Source organism: Sus scrofa, chromosome 2 (assembly GCF_054392235.1).
Source record: "Sus scrofa isolate SSC_HxYL_T2T_F1_AM1 chromosome 2, Sscrofa_HxYL_maternal_Yorkshire_Landrace_v2.0, whole genome shotgun sequence".
In the NCBI taxonomy this organism is placed as follows: Eukaryota; Metazoa; Chordata; class Mammalia; order Artiodactyla; family Suidae; genus Sus; species Sus scrofa.
This window is the reverse complement of record NC_139384.1, coordinates 40419951-40439781: the sequence shown is the minus strand read 5'-3', so window position 1 is coordinate 40439781 and position 19831 is coordinate 40419951. Positions and strand designations below refer to the sequence as shown.

The window sequence follows — 19831 nt, the reverse complement described above, 5'->3', positions numbered from 1 at the left end:
AGATACTAGATATGAGTGGTATCATGTGGCATTTGTCTTTCTCTTTCTGACTTACTTCACTCAGTATGAGTCTCTAGTTCCATCCATGTTGCTGCAAATGGCATTATTTCATTCTTTTTTGTGGCTAAGTAGTATTCCATTGTGTGTATGTACCACATCCTCCTAATCCAATCATCTGTTGATGGGCATTTGGGTTGTTTCTAGCTCTTGGCTATTGTGAATAGAGCTGCAATGAACATGCGGGTGCATGTGTCTTTTTTAAGGAAAGTTTTGTCTGGATCTATGTCCAAGAGTGGGATTGCTGGATCATATGGTAGTTCTATGTATAGATTTCTAAGGTACCTCCATACAAAAACAATACCTTTTAAAATCACAACAACAAAAATACCTAAGGAATAACCCGACCAAGGAACTGAAAGACATACACTGAGAATTATAAAACATTAATAAAGGAAATGAAAGACAATTCAAATAAATGGAAAGATATCCCATGTTCTTGGACCAAAAGAATATCGTTAAAATGGTCATACTACCCAAAGCAATCTATAGATGTAATGCAATCTCTATCAAATTACCCATGACACTTTTCATGGAACTAGAACAAATAATCCAAAAATTTATATAGAACCATAAAAGACCTGGAATTGCCAAAATAATCCTGGGGGTGGGTGGGGAAACAACAACAAATCAGGAGGCATAACTCTCCAAGGTCTCAGATAATACTACAAAGGTATAGTAATCAAATAGTGTACTGATACAAAAATGGACATAGGATCAATGGAACAAACTATATAGCCCAGAAATAAAGGCACATGCCCAAATTCAATTAATTTTTGACAAAGGAGGCAAGAGTATAAAATGGGAAAAAGTGTCTTCAGTAAGTGGTGCATGTAAATCAATAAAATTAGAACACACATACCATGCACAAAAATAAACTCAAAATGACTTAAAGACTTAAATATAAGACATGATACCATAGAAGTCCTAAAGAGAACATAGGTAAAACATTCTGACATAAATTCCATAAATGTTTGATTAGGTCAATCTCCCAAGGCAGTAGAAATAAAAACAAAAATAAACAAATAGGACCTCATCAAACTTACAAGATTTCCCAAGCAAAGGAAACCATTAAAAAAGACAACCTATGGAATAAACAAGCCAATTGAAAAGTGAGAAGAAGACCTAAATAGATATTTCTCCAATGAAGACTAACAGATGCCCAGTAGGCACATGAAAAAATGCTCAGTATCAATAATTATTAGAGAAATTAAAATCAAAACTATAGTGAGGTACCACTTCATACTGATCAGAATAGCCATCCTTAGAAAGTCTATAAGGAGTTCCCACTGTGGCACAGTGGGTTAAGAATCCAGTGTTTTCTCTGTGGTAGTGTGGGCTCCATCCTCAGCCCAACACAGGGGGTTAAGGATCTGGCATTGCTGCAGCAGTGCCATAAGTTTCAGCTGCAGCTTTGATTCAATCCCTGGTCAGGAACTTCCATATGTTGTGGCTGTGGCCTCATCCACCCAAAAAATTGTCTATAAATAACAAATGCTAAAGAGGGTGTGAGGAAAAGGGAACCCTCCTACACTGTGGGTGGGAATGTAATTTGGTGCAACCACTGTGGAAAACAGTATGGAGGCTTTTCAGAAAACTGAAAATACAATTACAACGTGATCCAGCAAACTCACTCCTGAGCATATATCCAGAGAAAACTCCCATTCAAAAAGATACGTGCACCCCTATGTTCACTGCAACACTATTCACAATAGCCAAGACATGGAAACAACCTAAATGTCCATCAACAGACGACTGGATTAGAAAGATGTGGTAAACATATACAACAGAACACTACTATTCAGCTACAGAAAAAAAAAAAAAAAACAAAGAACAAAACAATGACATTTGCACAACATAGATGCAACTAGAGATTCTCATACTAAGTCAGAAAGACAGATACCATATGATATCACTTACATGTGGAATCTAAAAGATGGCACAAATGAATCTATCTTCAGAACAGAAACAGACTCACAGACATGGAGAACAGAACTGTGGTCGCCAAGAGAGAGGGGGAGGAAGTGGGATGGAAGTTCGGCATATACCAAATATTATATTTATAATGGATATGCAATGAGGCCTTACTGTATAGCTCAGGAAACTATATACAATCTCCTGGATAGATAGAAAAGAATGTAAAAAAGGATGTATATATGTATATAACTGAGTCACTTTGCTATACAGCAGAAATTTCACACCATTGTAAAACAACTATATTTTAATAAAAATTTTTAAAAATTTTACATTCAATGGTTCCAATTTTATAAATGATGATTGGCATAATAATACTTAACACAAGAGTTGGTAGGTAAGATACAACTCAAATTGGTGGCCGGATAGCCAGAAGCTGGTTTCTGGTCCTCGAAATTGCTTTAAAAGTTTTTCTATGTACCAATTTCTCAAAAATCTATTCCTTTAAGTTTAAGTCACACAGTCTGTGGGTTCCCCCTGCTGGCTCTTTTAATGGTTAGAATTGAAGCTAAAGACAGCTATACCTGTACAATGACAGTCAGTTCCAGAGAGATGAAAGACATCTGAATGGCGCCTGCTTCTGGAAGATTCTAGTTCAGATGGGCAGAGAGATGGGAAGATAGAGCTAAGTCTACTTAAGCCAAGAACCACTGAGACTCAGTCTATTGTGTGACATGTTCATCCACCTAATATTTTCATGAAATCGTTGCCAATATTTAAAATCTAGATTTAGTTTCCCTTGAAAGGCTGCCAACGGCGAGCCAATATTCCCCCATGGCTACGGTAAACGGCATTTGACTTTAGGTAGCGTGTGCTGGCTGTAGTTTGCCACAATTACCAGGATTTGCTGCGACCTAATCCCCACTGACCTAATGTCACCTGCTTATTATCAGCAAATATGAGCCATTCTTTATTGGACATTTGGCCAGTTTCACTCATTATTGCTGTGTGCTCAATTTTGTCAGGAATCTTGGAATTCTGCTTTGACACATAATTCAAGAACCACTTTCTCTAAAAACTGCTATTGATTGTCCCACATCCTGATATCTCAACCCCCTTCAAATTAAGTGTTTTTTGCTATTTTGACATAAAAAAAGAGCTACCATGCCTGAGCAAAGTATACTAGGAAAAATGTAATTCAGGACTTAACTGCTCATAATGAGATAGTTCCTATCATCTGAGGTTTTAAACATGAGAACAATACATACAGAGTTCTCTTAATAAAGAAAAGCTATCAAAGGAATACAGTTTAGAGTTTCTGCCCAAGTTTTGAATCCATTTCTACAGCTGTAGCAAGGGAGAAGAGGGAGAGTAGTACCCAGAAAAATTTATCAGTCAAATAGCAGAAGAAAAAATGTACTGTGACCAAGACCAAGAAAGGGATGAAGGAAATATTTGCGGTCTTTCAAGAAAAGACCATATAATCTTATCAAGACCTGTCCAAGACAGGCTGGAATTTAGGAAACGCAAACCTCATTTTAAACTGTATTTGGATTTAAAGCAAAGCCTTATTTAGTTTATTATTATGTGATTCCAAGAAACTTGAACCTTCTATCTGGGTTCACGGCTCTTTGACAATAGAGACTTCAGGCATTGACGGTTCACCAAAGCAGTTGTTAAGTTTACTCTGCTTATATATTTAGCATAAAATGAGTTTTTTGTTTGTTTTTAGTACTGGAACAGTTAAATAGTGGTTTTCTGAGAACTTTCTAAGACCCTCCAATTGCATACTGCAATTATTCCTTTTGATACATCTCGGTAGTTCTTTTAGACATAATTAAGTGGGGTAGCATAAATATTGCAGCCTAAAAGTCAGGATTTCCGGGTCCAAATCACATCTTTGCCACTGACCACTGTCTGGGCTGGTTTCTTCCATTGTCCAAATGCACAGTTTGAAATACAGGAAAATGCATTTCCCCCCCTTTGATGACTACTACATCATTAAGATATCTATGCACAGGTGCTTCTCTAGATTAATATTTTTAACTGAAAACAGGTGAGTTAAAGGGTCCATAGTGGGTATGCAAGAATTACCTATGACTCAAATATAAGTAAAATATATATGGAGGCCATATCACATCTATTTCCTTTTGGCAGGAAATCTTGCATAAGGATCCCTTTTGTTTTGTGATGAAATGTTAGTTAAATGAAACCTGAATAGCTGAAACTGCATAATGAATTACTCTCAGCATCAAATAAAATTGCTCACTGATCTAAGCCTGTTAGCCTGATACTTAGGGGAGTTGTTCTTACAGACAAACAGATGGTTAGGTTACACAATGCTCAAATGCTAAGTGGTAATCACATTCAAAACAAAAATTCTAGGAGTTCTCAGGGCCAACCTGGCCATAACTAGCTCATAGGGTGAATAGTGGATGCCAGCTATTAGATGATCATTAATATCTTTTCACAATCTAATATTCCTCTCCTGGTCTTTCTTGCTAAAGCAGTATTTTCCAAAAGGCATTTCATGTGATTTCACCTCAAGTCCAAAAAAAAAAAAAAACGAAAGGTGTGTTTTTGTTTTTGGTTTTTTTTTTTTTTTTTGGGGGGGTCTTTTCAGAACCACACCCACAGCATATAGAAGTTCCCAGGCTAGGGGTTGAATCAGAGTTGCAGCTGCTAGCCTACGCCACAGGTACAGCAAAGGGATCCAAGCCAAGTCTTCAACCTACACCGCAGCTCACCGCAATGACAGATCTTTAACCAACAGAGCAAGGCGGCCAGAGATGGAACCTGCATCCTCATGGATACTAGTCAGGCTTGTTATCACTGAGCCATGACAGGAACTCCGTTTCTTTCTTTTTAGAAAAATGAGAAGGTCTATATTTATTTAGGATATGCTGAATTGAATTTAAAAATGTTCTTTAAGAGGAATTCTTCTCAGAGTCTTTAATATACCAGATGAAAAATTAAAGGCTCTGTGAATTTGCATAAAATAATAGTTACATTTGTTCTTCATGCTATTTTTGGTACCCTCAATCAGGGGTCATTTAAAAATGTTTTAGGGTAATTTTATCATTATGGCTGAGGACTTCCTTGCATTTAAAGGTCAGGTAGCATGGATGCTGAATGCCCTGCAATACTGGGGCAGTCCCACACAACAAAGAATTTTCTGGCCCTAAATGTTAGAAGCTTCTCAGTGACACTGGCAGAGACTGCAACATTTCCCAAAGGAATTTGACCATGGAGCCTTTAATTTAGAGAGCAGCTTTTGAGACTAGTATTCCCTGAGATCCATTTTGGGAAAGTTATCCTAAGGTTTATACTTCAAGGACTAGATTGCAGCACTAACCAGCACTCCTGCCCACCTCCCCACCACCCTATGAATTTCTCTTTATAAAACCGAATTGTCTTTGACATTAGTTTCATGTGTTTGATATAATGATTTGGTATTTGATACATTGCAAAACAGTCATCGAAATAAGTCTTGTTACCCTCCATCACCACATAGTTACAAAAACTATTCTCTTGCAGTGAGAACTTTGAAGATGTACTTTCTTAGCAACTTTCAAATATGCAACACTGAATTTTTCTTTTTACCTGGGACGGATGAAGACTAAAATTATTTCATTCCCTTTAATAAAGGTAAAGTGAAGGCAGTGGAAGGGAGATGGGTACTTGAGGGTAGAAATTCTGCCTTGAATCCACTGAATCAGAAAGCCCGTTTTGTCTTCCTAGAACATTTATGGTTCACTCGTCTTTCTTTCCTCAGTGTTAGGATGACTTTATAACCAAAGCCTTTCCACAGTGAAAGTCAAATTGCTGAAGTAGAAAAGAACCATCATCTACCTACTGGGGCTGGTTTCAGGCCTTTGACCAAAGAGGAGAAGATACAGAAATATAAATGTTTTGGGAAAAAGAATCTGAGTCTTATATACGCCTACACAATCAGCTTTGGCACTTCCTCTCCACTTCATCAAGAAGTTTCTTCCTTTCCACTTTCACAGAAACCTTCTCAAAATTGTTACCCTTTTGAGATGTTTTCCCCCACCTTAAGGGTGGTTGCATACTGGTCAAACATGTGATTTCAATTCCCAATGCAATTAAAAAGAAGAGTAAAAGAGGAGTAAACTGGGATGTGATAGCCATTTGCTTTACCTTTCCTCCCAAAATGATAGCCATTAACTTCTTTATCCATTGCAAAAACACTTGGGTCATCTTGAGCAAATCATTAATATTTTTTTGGAGTCAGTTTCCCTATTTCTGAAATAAAGTGAATAAAAAATACCTACTTCACAAGGTTGTTGTACAATAAAGGAAATGAGAAATGAAATCAAGTAGCAAAAGTCCTTGGTCCTGATACACAGTTAAGGGCTGAATACATGGTAAAACTTATTTTTATTATTAATAATGATGAATCAGGTCTTTTGACTCTTAGTCCATGGGTATTTGGCTATCTGCCATGCTCAGAAGGCACACTTCTGCTTCCAGATGTCGCTAAGAAGATGCCTTATTCATACTGCCCTGACCATATTGGTGCAAGCAGACAGCAGCTGCAGCCCACACCCTGGCTTCTCTCCACCTCGCCTTAGTCATTCCCTTCTGTGTCACTTAAAACTTTAGTCAAAAAGGCACTTCAGCAGAGGCCACCCAATTAACAATTTCTCCAACATTCTGTTCTGTGGGATTTACTACTCCGTTTTCAATTTAAACTGATCCCCTGCATAACTGCTAAATACCATTATAGTTTTTACTCTTTATTAGCTGGCCCATTTGGCAGCTTAGGGGTAATATTTGCATAACATGACTCTGTAAGCAAGAAAAAAAAAGCATCCACAATCATCAGAATTGACTGGAGCTGTATCTAGCAACCAGTCCAACCTCCACATTATTATAGAGGGCAATTCTGAGGCCTAGAGGCGTCAGTCACTTGTCTGGACCTCACAGTAGTAAGCTGAAGGATCAGAACTAGAATCAGATTCTCTTGGTTCCTTCAGAAGACAGAGAATACTAAAATATTATTCTTGGTGCTTTTTGCAACCATAAGCCAAAAAAGCAGAAAAATTCAGATGTAAGAATGTAAATAAACTAGCAACGCATTTAAGTTAAACTCAGAATGTAGGTATGCTACTGACGTTAAGGATCCTTAGAGCACTGGACTAAATACTACATCAACAAAACAGGACAGAGTCGCACAAACACGAGTCATCAGAAAAAACTTCCCGTAGTTCCTCCTGTGGTGAAGTGGGTTAAGAATCCGACTCCAGCAGCCTGGAGTTAGATTCTGCCAGGTGTAGTGGGTGGCAGCTGTGGCTCAGATTACATCCCTGACCTGGGAATTTCCATATGCTGCAGATGCAGCCATTTAAGGGGCCGGGGGGGTGGGGGGGGAGACAAATGAAAGAAAAAAACATCCAGAAGGGCAATTTGTCAGGAGATCCTGAGGCTGACCTTCCCCTTTGAGGAGGATAAGATGGCCAATGTCTTTTAATCGATTCCTAGAGGCATTCTGCCATTAAGCTCTGCCTTTTACCTCAGCTCCTTGAACAATGGCTTAAAAAAAAAAAAAAAAAAAAAAACACTTGCTAGATGTAACACAATAGAGAAAACGGAAAGAACCTTTACCATCTTTACCAACATAGGGGAAGCAAAAGAAGAGTGAATCTCCCCTCCCTGGACTCATCACACACCCCTTCTCCTCCAAGCTTTTGTAGCCTCTCCAGAGCATGGGCTGCAGTCAGGGACTGGCTCTCCACAGCCCCAGGAGCTACACACCTTCTCTTTCTCTTAGTCCTGAACCAAGGGAAGCCTTTCCCTGCCTTCCATCACCCCCATCCTCTCAGCCAATTTCGTCACACCCTAGGCTTTCTTTTCATATTTCTCAGCTGACTTTAGTGGCTCATTAAACTCAGACCCTCAATTATTTCCATTTCTTTGAGGGAAGAGAGTTCTAAATCTTCAAGCTGTCCAGGGCATGAGAAGAACCACTTACATTCCGTTATTTCAGGTTAGCAAAGAAAAGCAAGAAAGTCAACCAGGTAAGTTTCCATCTTAACATCAATTGAATATTTATGTTCCACCCTAGTTGTAAATGTGAGGAAGAAAGCACAAAATTCGAATCCAAATTCCTCAATCTCAACTAACTAGCTCTCTGCTCTCCATTTCTAATTCCTTCAACAGGGTTTCTGCCTGGTAAAAACCTCTCACCTTGTTTATCCTTTAGGCTCCTCCTTCCTGTATTTCTTAGATTTATCAACTCCAGCTCTTGGGAGCTTACAGTAGGGGAAAAAATGGAAACGATCCATGAGCACAGTCCAGGGCAGGACAATTACCAAAGAAAGCATCTGTAGCCAGCAAAGCCCATTAACAATTCTAGGGAAATAAAAAGAGCACCTGAACAAAAAAAAAAAAAAAAAGTCTAACCTTTCTGTTGTCCTTCGTGCTTCCTCTGGTTTCACTTGGTCCCAGGGCAGCGTGTAGAAGCCTCACACCAGACCCTTGAGACCAGAGCTCCTGGGCTCAGGACTTCAGTTCTGAGACTGAACTCAAGTCAAGATGGCGGGAGGGGTCTGCAGAGACGCTGAGCCAGAGCTGATATCTGAGCAGCGCACCTGCACCCACCTGGGAGAACTCCACCCCTTCTATAAAGCAGCTCCACCCAATAGCCTTTCACGGAGGGCGTTTGCTCATCCCCTTCCATTCTCTGATCAGCAAATAAAGCTTTGCTTGGCTTCTGAACCAAACTCAGCCTGGTTCTATTGGCTCCGGTGACACCAGGCAGGAGAACTTTGTTGGGGCTGAAATTAGTAACACATCCTCTTCTGTAAAATGGGGGTGATAATAATAGGGTCTAATGTATACTGTCGTGGAGACTAAAAGCTGATACTTCATATGAAGTATTTAGCCTTACCCATGGCACATAAAATTGTCTGATAAGTGCCTACTAGTATTACACTTGTATAACAAAATTTTCCTCAGAAAATAACCATTTGGCTCCTCCCTTCCAGTGAAGAATCTAACCTCCATAGCCCACCCTCCTGGTGATCCTTGGCATCATTAGAAGTTAGGAGGCAGTCTTACAAGTTGTAGCAAGGGGCCAGCTGAAGTTCATCTTGTACTGGCTTCCCACAGAAGCTGGGAGCTAGGGGCTTTGTCTTCCTTGATAACTACATTTCAAAGAGATGATTCTCAAGTCCTTGACAAAGAGAGCATTCTTGGGTTGAAAAAATGAGGAACTGGCTGTTTAAAAAATTTACATCTCAAAGGAGTAGGGGGAAGATATGAGATTACAGATTCTCTAAATACTCCAAAAAAGGGGAGTCTGAGGGTCTGGGCTCTTGAAGAAACCAAAGTTAATCTGAGAGGAGTGTTAAGGCTGTGTGCTCAGGAACCCCTTCTTTTGCACTTATGCAACCTCATGTCCCGAAACTGTGCGGATAGCATCAAAAAAGCTAAATCCTAAATTGAAACAACACACATCCATTAAGACAGCTACTATATTGGGAAAACTTTTGGCAAGTTGCAAGAGGAATGGGGCAAGTTTTGCACTTAGATTTGAAAAACGAACACACATTTTACCTAACACCACTTCGGGTAAATGAACCACCGTTTCAATCAGCTCAAATTCATCAGATGCCAAGCATTTTACCTGGCTTCCTAAAAATAACTAAATCCTCACTCAGTAAATGGAGGTATAAAGTGAAACCTACACTGAACTGCAATTGAGTTAGGTCTGGACACCTGAGGTGGCATCAGATCTTAGGAGAAGCAGGATTGCTGAAGTTCCCTTAAGTGCAATGAGCAAAAACACAAAAAGTAAAGACTGTGTTTGGGATCCAAAAAAAAATTTTAAATAACTGGTACCTACATGTAAGGATTCAATTTTTCCCATCTTCTAACTTTTAACATCCATTCAACAAATGATTATCAGTACCTGGTATGTCCAGACACTTTTCTTGGGTATCTTACTTCTATTTTCTCATGGTACTTACATTCATTGGGGAGAATACAGACAATAAAACAAGTACATAAATATATGTCAAATGGCTTATAAGTGCTAAGAAAAAAAAGAACATAAGGTAGTTTAGAAGAAAGACAAAGATAGAAGCAGCAGTGATGGGGAAGGGGCAGAACCCCAGAAAGCCCCTTCTCCACAGAAGCTCTTCCAAATCGGACATTCCAGGCTGCCGTCATCACAATGAACTTGTCCCAGAGTCTGTTGGATTTCTCTGAGAGCAAATAAATTTTGGGGCCGTGATAATAGTAGGTGCAGTAAGAATAACATATCACTGATAAAGTAATTTAAAAGTGATCCATAGTCTGCCATTGAGCACAAAAATAGATGAACGTTAGACTTTTCACTCCTGCAACGCTGATCCTATCAACATCAAGTATATTTATAACATACTTTGTGGATTTGCTTTAAATGCTGCTTCTCTTTGGAAGTCAGCTCTTCTAAAAACTGCTTCTTTGCATGGAAGTAAAAGCTCTGTTTAGTACTTAAATTTATCTGGATGTTTTTCTTTGAAGAACAAAAATCAATAATACTTATATTGCTTTTATATATTAGTATACTATGTATTCAGATTTGCTTATATGAATAATAGTATTTCACATTTTAAAACTACTTTTTAAACTATTCCTTTATTTTTTTAATTTATTATTTTTTTAGGACCACACCCATGGCATATGGAAGTTCCCAAGTTAGGGGTCAAATCAGAGCTACAGCTGCCAGCACACACCACAGCCACAGCAAGGCCAGATCCCCGAGCTCTGTCTGTGACCCACAATGCGGCTCATAGCAATGCCAGAAATTTAACCTACTGAGCAGGGCCAGGGATCGAACCTGAGTCCTCATGGATACTAATTGGGTTGGTTACCACTGAGCCACAACAGGAACTTAAAACTATTATTTAATCCTCATAAAAGTCCTATAGAGAATTATTACGCTAATTTTACAGAGGAGTTTAGTGAAGGACACTGATGATAGCTGAAATCCTACACCTGGCAAATGTCAGCTCTACTAACAGAAAAACAGAAAAACTCATTTACGGCTTCATTTGGAGAGGCCATCATCTCAACAGTGCTCTCTTTCCCAGTTTAGAAAAGAAGAGTTTAGACTAGGTGTGGCTGAGGTCCATTTTAGCTCTAAGTTTGTGGTTTTGCTTCAGTGGTTTTTGTAAATACAACTTCAACTCCCAGTCTATATGATACAGCCTGTATATTTGCATTACTAAAGGGCCTTCTGAAGGCACAGTTATCTGCCAAAGGAAAAACTCAACTCTCCTGTTTTCCTTGTGTGAAATTAAGAGACTGGATGAGAACACACCAAAGAGAATCCCCAGTTCTATTATTCTACAAACTGTTCTGTAGGACTGCAGTTTTTGTAGAATTTTGTCTTTTTTTAATTATACAATTTTTTGTGTTTTTCTCTTCTCTTTCTACTGTAAATATGATCACCCATATTTTTGCATTTTTTCTGTAAATTCACAAAAAAAAATCTCTTTGTATTCCCTAAATGAACATGCGCAAATAACAGAAGCAGCCAATCCAAGCCCATCAACCAGCAATGAGGTGGAGATCTGCTTTTGTTAGATTGACTTAAATACAGCTCATTCCAAGTGTATTAAAGTGTTCCTTTCCAAACCTCAAGTGACATTTCATTCATCTCATTTAGAATTTATTTTTTAACCAAGGATTCAAATGAAACCACATTTAAGGGGTTATACGCTATGAAAAATGTTGTACCTATACCGCATGTACTCTGACCAATTTGGCAAAATTTCCAAGCCCTTCTGCGTGAAAAACGCGATTGGCAGTGGCAGTATAAAACCAGAGTGGTTGCTCAAAATCCCTGCCTTTGCCTTATTTAAATTATGCAGCTACCCCCTTCCAAATATAAAAACATAATTTATAGTGTACAGCTAAAGGAGCCAACCAAAAAAGTAGAAAAGAAATTACAACCCAGCTGAATTTAGATCCCATTGATTAGCATGTGTGTGAAGGCCAAGAACGGAGGAGGAGAATGCCAAGTTTCACTCCCTCCCTCCAAGGTGTGAGGCAAATCTAGAGTCTACTCTCTGGGCCCTCAGTTTCTCATCTGTGAAATGAGGGGGGTGGGTTAGGCTAGTTGTTCCGGAACCCAGCTGGGCTTTGGAAGGGGTCAGAGAGAGATTGACACCCACGCACCATGCTCGCGCATGTGCACAGATTCCCACACCTTAACCACAGAGCACCAAAGCAGAAGCAGGTGTTGCAGGTTTAAAAATGCAGAAATATGCATTTTTTAAACAGCTGTGAAAGGGGCATTGATGATCTGTAAAGGCCTCCTGCCTCCTTCAGTTTTACCCCAATCCCAGCTGCCCACTGTCCTCTAGTTTGTGTCCCGCTGTCAAGAAACAGCATTTCCTCACCTTACATTTGTCTATGACCCCTGCACCCCTTACTCCCACCCTACATATGCAAGTAAGCTGCCCACGCATGCTGGTCTATCTTTACCTTTATTGGTGTCTCTTCCTTCCATAACTGCTGCATAAATGTCCCCTGTCCCCTAATTCTAGGAACACTCCCATTCTACTTAGGTAAGCATTTCTTGGCTGTAATTAAGAAAATATTTGATTCAACTACCATAATGGTTAAAAGCCAGGTTTTAGAATCAGACAAACTACTCTGCCACTTACTGCCTGACATTAAGTAAATCATTTGACTTCCCTAAGCCTTACTTTCTTCATTTGTAAAAAATATTGCCTTTTCAGTAGGTTTTTGTGAGTATGTGGTTTTTGCCCAATACATATAGCCATTATTTTTGTTATCACTTTATTTTTGTTGTTGTTATTAAAGAGAGAAAAATCCTTTCAGAAGAAAAATCCATAATATGGAGGAGAGAAATAAATTTAAATTAGATTAACTCATGGTAAAATGTATATTTATGTATATTATACTGGATTGGGCATTAGAAGATCTAGGACTTGATCCTGTCTTCTCATTGTGTAACTTTATGCAAGCCCCTTAGCCTCCCAGATTGTAAAATATACTATCGTATAACTTTAAGTTGTTGCCAGTTATAAATATATTTCTTGATAGGGCAAAAAGCATAATTCATTTCTGCTATATGAAATAGAGCTGCCCCTTAAACTTTTTTTTTTTGGTCAGCAGGCATCATTAAGCTTCCTCAGTAGGGGTCTCTATAGAAACATTGCAGAAGGAAGTGGTTTCCCCTCCTGATCATGCAGTCCTTGTTCAGCTGGCTGCTGCTGCATCCAGCTTCTATGGACAGCAGCACCAAGTGGGCAGTAGCTTCTCCCAGAATCCCCACACGCAGGCAGTTTTGCACTTCAGATAAGACAGCATGTTTCGAATAACTTTCCCCAGCCCTACAAGGTAGATTTCCTACAAGTTTATAGGGCCCATCCCAGCAAATTCCACTAGTGAAATACCACAGTAAGTCCTCTGCCACCCAGTGAGCCACAGTAGAGCCTCCTCTGACGAGGTGTGGATCTGAGCCTTGGGGTTGAAAGGGGGACTCCCTATTGAGTGCTTTATCTCATCCCTGGAGGTGCCAGCTGCTCGTTATATCTCCTGTTCCTATATTCTTTAGAACTCTGTTTCTTCCTCACCAAAACCTCATTAGTCCAATCCTGTTACAGTTGATACTTTTTTAATTTAAATTTTCCTTATTCAATAATATGTAGTTTTGTATTCTGATTGGACATTGACTGCCACACAACTCTAAGATTTTGAAACCCAGAAGTACTGAATTCAGAGGTGATGTTTTTAGGAAAGGGATCTTCCGGTTTCACTGCTAAGCCTCCCAGGGGGGCACTGTTTCTGAAGTGAGAGGAACAAGGTTTTTGGAAAAGGAAACCTGTATTCGAAGGACAAACAAACCTTAATTTAGGATGTCAAAGATATATGTCTTTTAGATTCCAAAACCTTGTAAATAATCAAGAGGGGGCATTCAAAAGCTTTGACGTGGTTCTGTATAGCCATGAGTTAGCCAAACTGTGAGGTTAAGAGCATAATTCCGCAGACTGTTAAGTGTGCCCAAGACTTCTGACACCAACTGCAAGTTTGGGGGTTCCACCATTGGTTTTGATAACTCACTAGAAAGACTCACAGAACTATTATACTTAAGGTCACATTTATTACAGAGAGAAGACACAAATTAGAACAAGCCAAAGGAAGGAATGCACAGGGCAAAATCTAGGAGGAGTCAAATCATGGAGTTTCCAGGCATCGTCACCCTGCGGAGTCATGGGCAAATATCTGCCTGTGAGGTATGACAATATGCACAAGTTTTTCCAACCAGGGAAGCTTACCTGAGCTTTGGTGTCCAGAGGTTTTATTGGCATTCATTTTTGTAGACATGATTGATTGAATCGTTGCACATGTGGGTGAATTCCATCTCCAGGACCCATGCCTTCCCTGGTGACTGGGTAACATCACATGGCCATAGGGGCCCACCATGAACCACCTTGGTAGCAGGTAGTATAAATTATCAGATGAGGTCCAAGAGGACCACCATGAATAACAAAGATATTCCTTCGCTCAGGATAGTCTAAAGGCTTATAGGTTACTTCCCAGGAATCTGGAACAAAGGCAGACTTCTCTTTGCAAAGGTCAAATTTATTACCATATATGCATCAAATATATTGGAGAGCTAAGCTAGTGTAGTTATTACACTAAAGCCAGATTTTATTGGCAACAAAAGTAATTGCTTACATAAGGTCAGTCTCTTTGAAAGGATAATAGATAGCATACAAAAAAGAAGGGGTGGCAGCAAAATAGAACTTGCTACCGCATCATTTTTACCTGCTATTTCAGATATGGGACCCAAAGTTTCATACAATGGCATGAAACACTGTTTAGAAGTGAAATTAGTCACATTAAACCCCCATTTCCTTTCTTTTATATAAGAGCATTTTCATCTACATACACTTGTGTGCATCTCTTTGTAGATTTTCCTCCGTAAGCATTCTGAGAGCACAGAGAAATCATTCTATGTCTCCTTCATCTCTCCTCAACCCCAGGAAAGGTTAATATGTCAAAACATCACTGTCCCATTAGCTTCTGTGGTCAGATAAGTTCTTTGCATTTCACGTATAAATTTACAATTTGGCAATCTGGCACAAAAGCTCTTCAAACACAACACATCCAAACATCCTTAAAGCACTGTAGTAGCTTTCTATTTCTCTTAAGATGCAGATGTTGGGTGAACATCCATGCCTTCAAAAGTTTTACCCTTCTTACAATGGTCCATGTCCCATCCATTCAATTGAACAAGACAGAAATCTGGGGTTTTTCTTGGTAACATAGGATATGCTCGCATACCTTCTACAACCAATCCATTACCAAGGCGAGTCAATTTCTGCCTTAAGAATTTCTTAAATATATCTGCTTTTTCTATCTCCAAGGACACATTCCAGTCCAAGGCACCAAAATGATACATTCACCATGTTCTAGCCAGAGTGACCTAATGATATCACCTCAGCTAAAGCACTTCAGTAGCTTTCTATTTCTATTAAGATGCAGATCAAAATCCTTGAATAGTTTACAATCCTCTGTTTGTCCTGACACCTACTACCCATTCCTCCCCTGCCCCTTGCTTTCTTTGTTTTAGCCATATCAGTCATCTTCAATTAATTGAAGTGTCACATTCCTTCTTGCCCTGTCTTCCACATGAAAGAACTCTATTTCTTTGCTCTGCCCAGGTAACTCCTAACTTGTCCTTAGCTCCCACTTCACTATCTCCCCTCTAAAGCCTTCCTGCTATTCCTGTCTAGATCAAATCTCCCTGTTATACGCTCTCATGGTAACACTGACCTCACTTTCATAATGTTATATTATTTATGTTAATTTCATTAATCTTTATATCTTCTATAGGACCATACACTTAACACTTAGAAGGACAGGGAACATATCAATTTATTCTACCCCCAGAACCTACCATAATGGATAGTTATCTTTAAGAATTTGTCTTAAGTACGTAAGTAAACGAAAGATATATTACTAGTTTCTGAAATACAAAATCAGTTACAATAGCAGATTTACTGCATTTGAGTGTAACATTTAACATTTAACATATGAGGAGGAGGCACTTGGTGGATTTCCCTTTTGTTGCCCTTATTGAGCAAAATGTGTTCATCAAGAACTTGGAAGGTCTCAGAGGTGACCCAGAGGTTGACTGGGAGGGAAACTAGATAGGCAGTTAAATGGTGGGGAACCAGGAGTTCCCTTCATGGCTCAGTGATCAATGAACCCTACTAGGATCCATGAGGATGCAGGTTCAATCCTTTTGTACTCACTCAGCAGGTTAAGGATCTGGTGTTGCCATGAACTGTGATGTAGGCCACAGACATGGCTCAGATCCAGCTATGCTGTGTCTGTGACATAGGCCAGCAGCGGTAGCTCCAATTTGACCCCTAGCCTGGGAACTTCCATATGCCGCAGGTACAGTCCTAAAAAGCAAAAAAAAAAAAAAAAAAAAAAGAGAGAGAGAAAGAACCAAACACCTCCACTTGAACTGGATTAATTTTGATTTTCCCTGTGTTTTACTATAGATTTCCACAGACTACTTTGTTTGAATAAGTGCCTACTCTTCCTCTTCCGCCTCAAAAAGTTTTGAAAATTATTGTACTAGGTAAATTTCAATATAGAAATAAGAAAACTGAAACCTCCATTAAATAAATGAAATAACCCAAAGCTGCAGAGGAGGTGAGTGTAGAATCTCTCTATGAGATGGGAAAAATGATACGAATCCCCTAGAAAGAACATGGTAGTCCTCTGACAACAAAGAGAAATCACACTTTTCTCTTTTCTGGTTGTTCCCTTCCCCTCCTGCTACTTTTATACTCACAATAATCACTATGTTATCAAGAAGTGGACTTCACAGACTGAATGTGAATATCTCATTTTCTGACTTTGTAAGGGAGAGCCACGCTGGTAACAAAGTTTTCCAGGCAGTTTTCATTCTTTCATTTGCCAGATGGAAATCCAGATACTTTTTAATGCCAGAACTCTTCCAAAATAACTACTGGCTGCCACTCATTTTTATTCCTGGAGTAAATATGAAAATATTCAAACATTAGCTCAATCGGTACTGATATAATTCATCCATGTGAAGGAATCCTAATAAGCAAGAAACAGCGTGGAGGTAAAATATATTGCTATCTTTTCTTTGCAAACACCAGAGGGCACTAAATACTGAAAAAGAAGTCAGAAATTTTACAAAGTGTACACATACAGATGTTCTCACTAGAGGGAGCAAGAAAAAGTTAAATTAAGAATTTGGGGTTAATAGATGCAAACTATTGCCTTTGGAATGGATAACAATTGAGATCCTGCTGTATAGCACTGGGAACTATATCTAGTCACTTATGATGAAGCACGATAATATGAAAAAAAAAAGAATGTATATATGTACGTATGAATGGGTCACCTTTCTGTACAGTAGGAAATTGACAGAACACTGTAAACCAGCTATAATGGAAAAAAAATTAAAATCATCAAAAAAAAAAAACACACTACGAGCACACTTAAAAGAGTCTCTCTCTATGGAACATATATGCTACGTTAAGATAAGGGAACACATATTTATGTTAATCTAGAGAAACATTATTATCAGAAGAATTATAATAAAAATCAGTAAAGAAAATGATCTCTTCTTCAGGAATCAAAGTAATAAAAAATCTATATCTCTATCTATATAGGATATTTCATTGCTATCCTTTCTCTGTGTCTCTCTCCTTTCCTTCTCCTTCCCTCTCTCTATATTTATACTTCTATTTCCATTTTCATCTCAAGCTAGCTTTATACATTTAGATAGTATATGGATAAGTAGCTGTCTCTTTCTCTCTCTCACTATATATAACTATATACGTATAGAATGAAAACATAATTCAAAGAAATAGCATGGCAAAAAGAAAATTATAAGGGAAAAAGTTTATCTACCATAGTAAAAAAAAAAAGCAATATAACATAAAACTAAAACAAAATTAAAGTGTTAAATGCTCGTAAGTAAATAGCAAAATAGACACTCATACACCACTGGTAGGGGTATTAAGTCGGTCAAACAAATAAGAAATTCCAGAAAACAATGTGAAGATGCACGTGTTTAGACAGATTTCTTTAATCTGAAAATCTACTTCTTTAAATCTACCTTAAGAAGATGAGAGATACATAATATATGAAAGTACAGACATTTGCCAGAGCAAAATAATAGTAACAAAGTAGAAATAAACTTAATACTTTACAGTAAAGAAAATGGTATAATAAATTGCTGTTATAGCCAAAGATAGACTATTATTCTGTTATTAAAATTTAGGTATTCAAAAATTATTAAATGATATTTGATAACATTATAATAAAATGTCAAATTTTTAAATGAGAAATAAAATTATATACACAATATGTTCCAAATATATTTTTAAAATATTCTTTCGTTAGCAGTGGTTAGATTTACATAGTAGGGCTACAGATATATCTTATTTTCTTTTAAAATTTTTCATTCTTTCTAAATTTTCTAGAATGGACGCATACTAATCTAATAATTAGAGAAAAGAAACATTTGTAAATTGTATTTTGAAAAAAAAAGTTACCCAAAAGATGCAAGAATAGCAAAACTTTTATTAAGATACATTTAAAGAACTGAAAATGTTCAGGCTAAAAGATGTGTCATTACCTATCTGTCCATTCATCCTTCCAACAATCACCTATCAAGGCATACACTTAGGAGTTATCTGTTTTGCTATGTACCTACCAGCACTGAATATTATAATTTGTTTGTGTTTCATGTAGCATTGCTTGATTACTATTGAAGCTGAATATGTGTTGTGATTTTTGGCCATTAGTAATTCTACCACTGCATTAAATTTCCTGCTATTATATTGTGTGCAGACCATATTCAAATTTTACCTATATGCCAGAAATTTCCATCTTATAATTTTTTCATCAATCAAGAACCTATCCAGGGTTACACAATACAGTTACTTGGAATACTTCCTTAGTCTCCTTTAATCTAGAACAGTTCTTTAGGCTTTCTTTGCCTCCAGAAACAGTGATTTCTTTGAAGACTACAAGATAGTTATTAAGCATAGTGTCTCAACAATTTGTGTGGTTTTTTTTTTCCTTATAATTCAATTCAAGGTATACTTTCTTATCTCAGATACTAATAAAGAAATGTTTTCTCCTCAGTGAATCATATCAGATGTCCTATTTTTGGTGATTAGTAAGTAATCTCTGGAAAGCTACTTTGAGATAATGTGCATATCCTATTTCTCATCAAAATTTACATTATAGTTTTATCATCTTTTGATGATTCATGCCTGAGTCAGTCAGTACTGTGATAATCACAAGATGGTGACTTCTCTATACTTTCTTTTTTTCTTTTTCTTTTTTTTCTTTTTATGGCTGCATCTGAAGCATATAGAAGTTCCTGAGCTAGGGGTCGAATTGGAGCTGCAGCTATGACCACAGCTATACCACAGCCAAGGCAACACTGGATCTGAGCCACATCTGCAACGTATGCTACAGTTTGTGACAACACATGATACTTAACCCACTGAGTGAGGCTAGGGCTTGAACCCACATCCTCATGGATACTAGTAAGGTTCTTAACCCACTGAGCCACAATGGGAACTCCAATGGTTACTTTCTAATACCATCATTCCTTCTACTTTTGGTAGTTGGCATTCTTCTATTATAAAAAGCTTTCCTTTCCACCCATTTACTTAACAGCAGTATAGACACATGAGTCCTTCTAATCAATGAGTTATAATACATTTCTATGAATTTTTTATTTCAATATTCCAATTGTTGTATATTTAGCGACTGGAAGCCTCTTAAGGTTAGCCCTTTGTCC

General features: G+C 38.1%; 1 long non-coding RNA gene across 1 annotated transcript in view; it reads right to left on the bottom strand.

Annotated features, from left to right (window-relative positions):
* The window catches only part of LOC110259290 (uncharacterized), a 347731-nt gene extending 339186 nt beyond the window's left edge, over window positions 1-8545 (bottom strand). Inside the window, exon 1 of the long non-coding RNA XR_002341544.2 lies at window positions 8398-8545. This is a non-coding gene — a long non-coding RNA (uncharacterized LOC110259290). The remainder of the gene's footprint in view (window positions 1-8397) is intronic.
* Between the last annotated feature and the right edge of the window lie 11286 nt (window positions 8546-19831).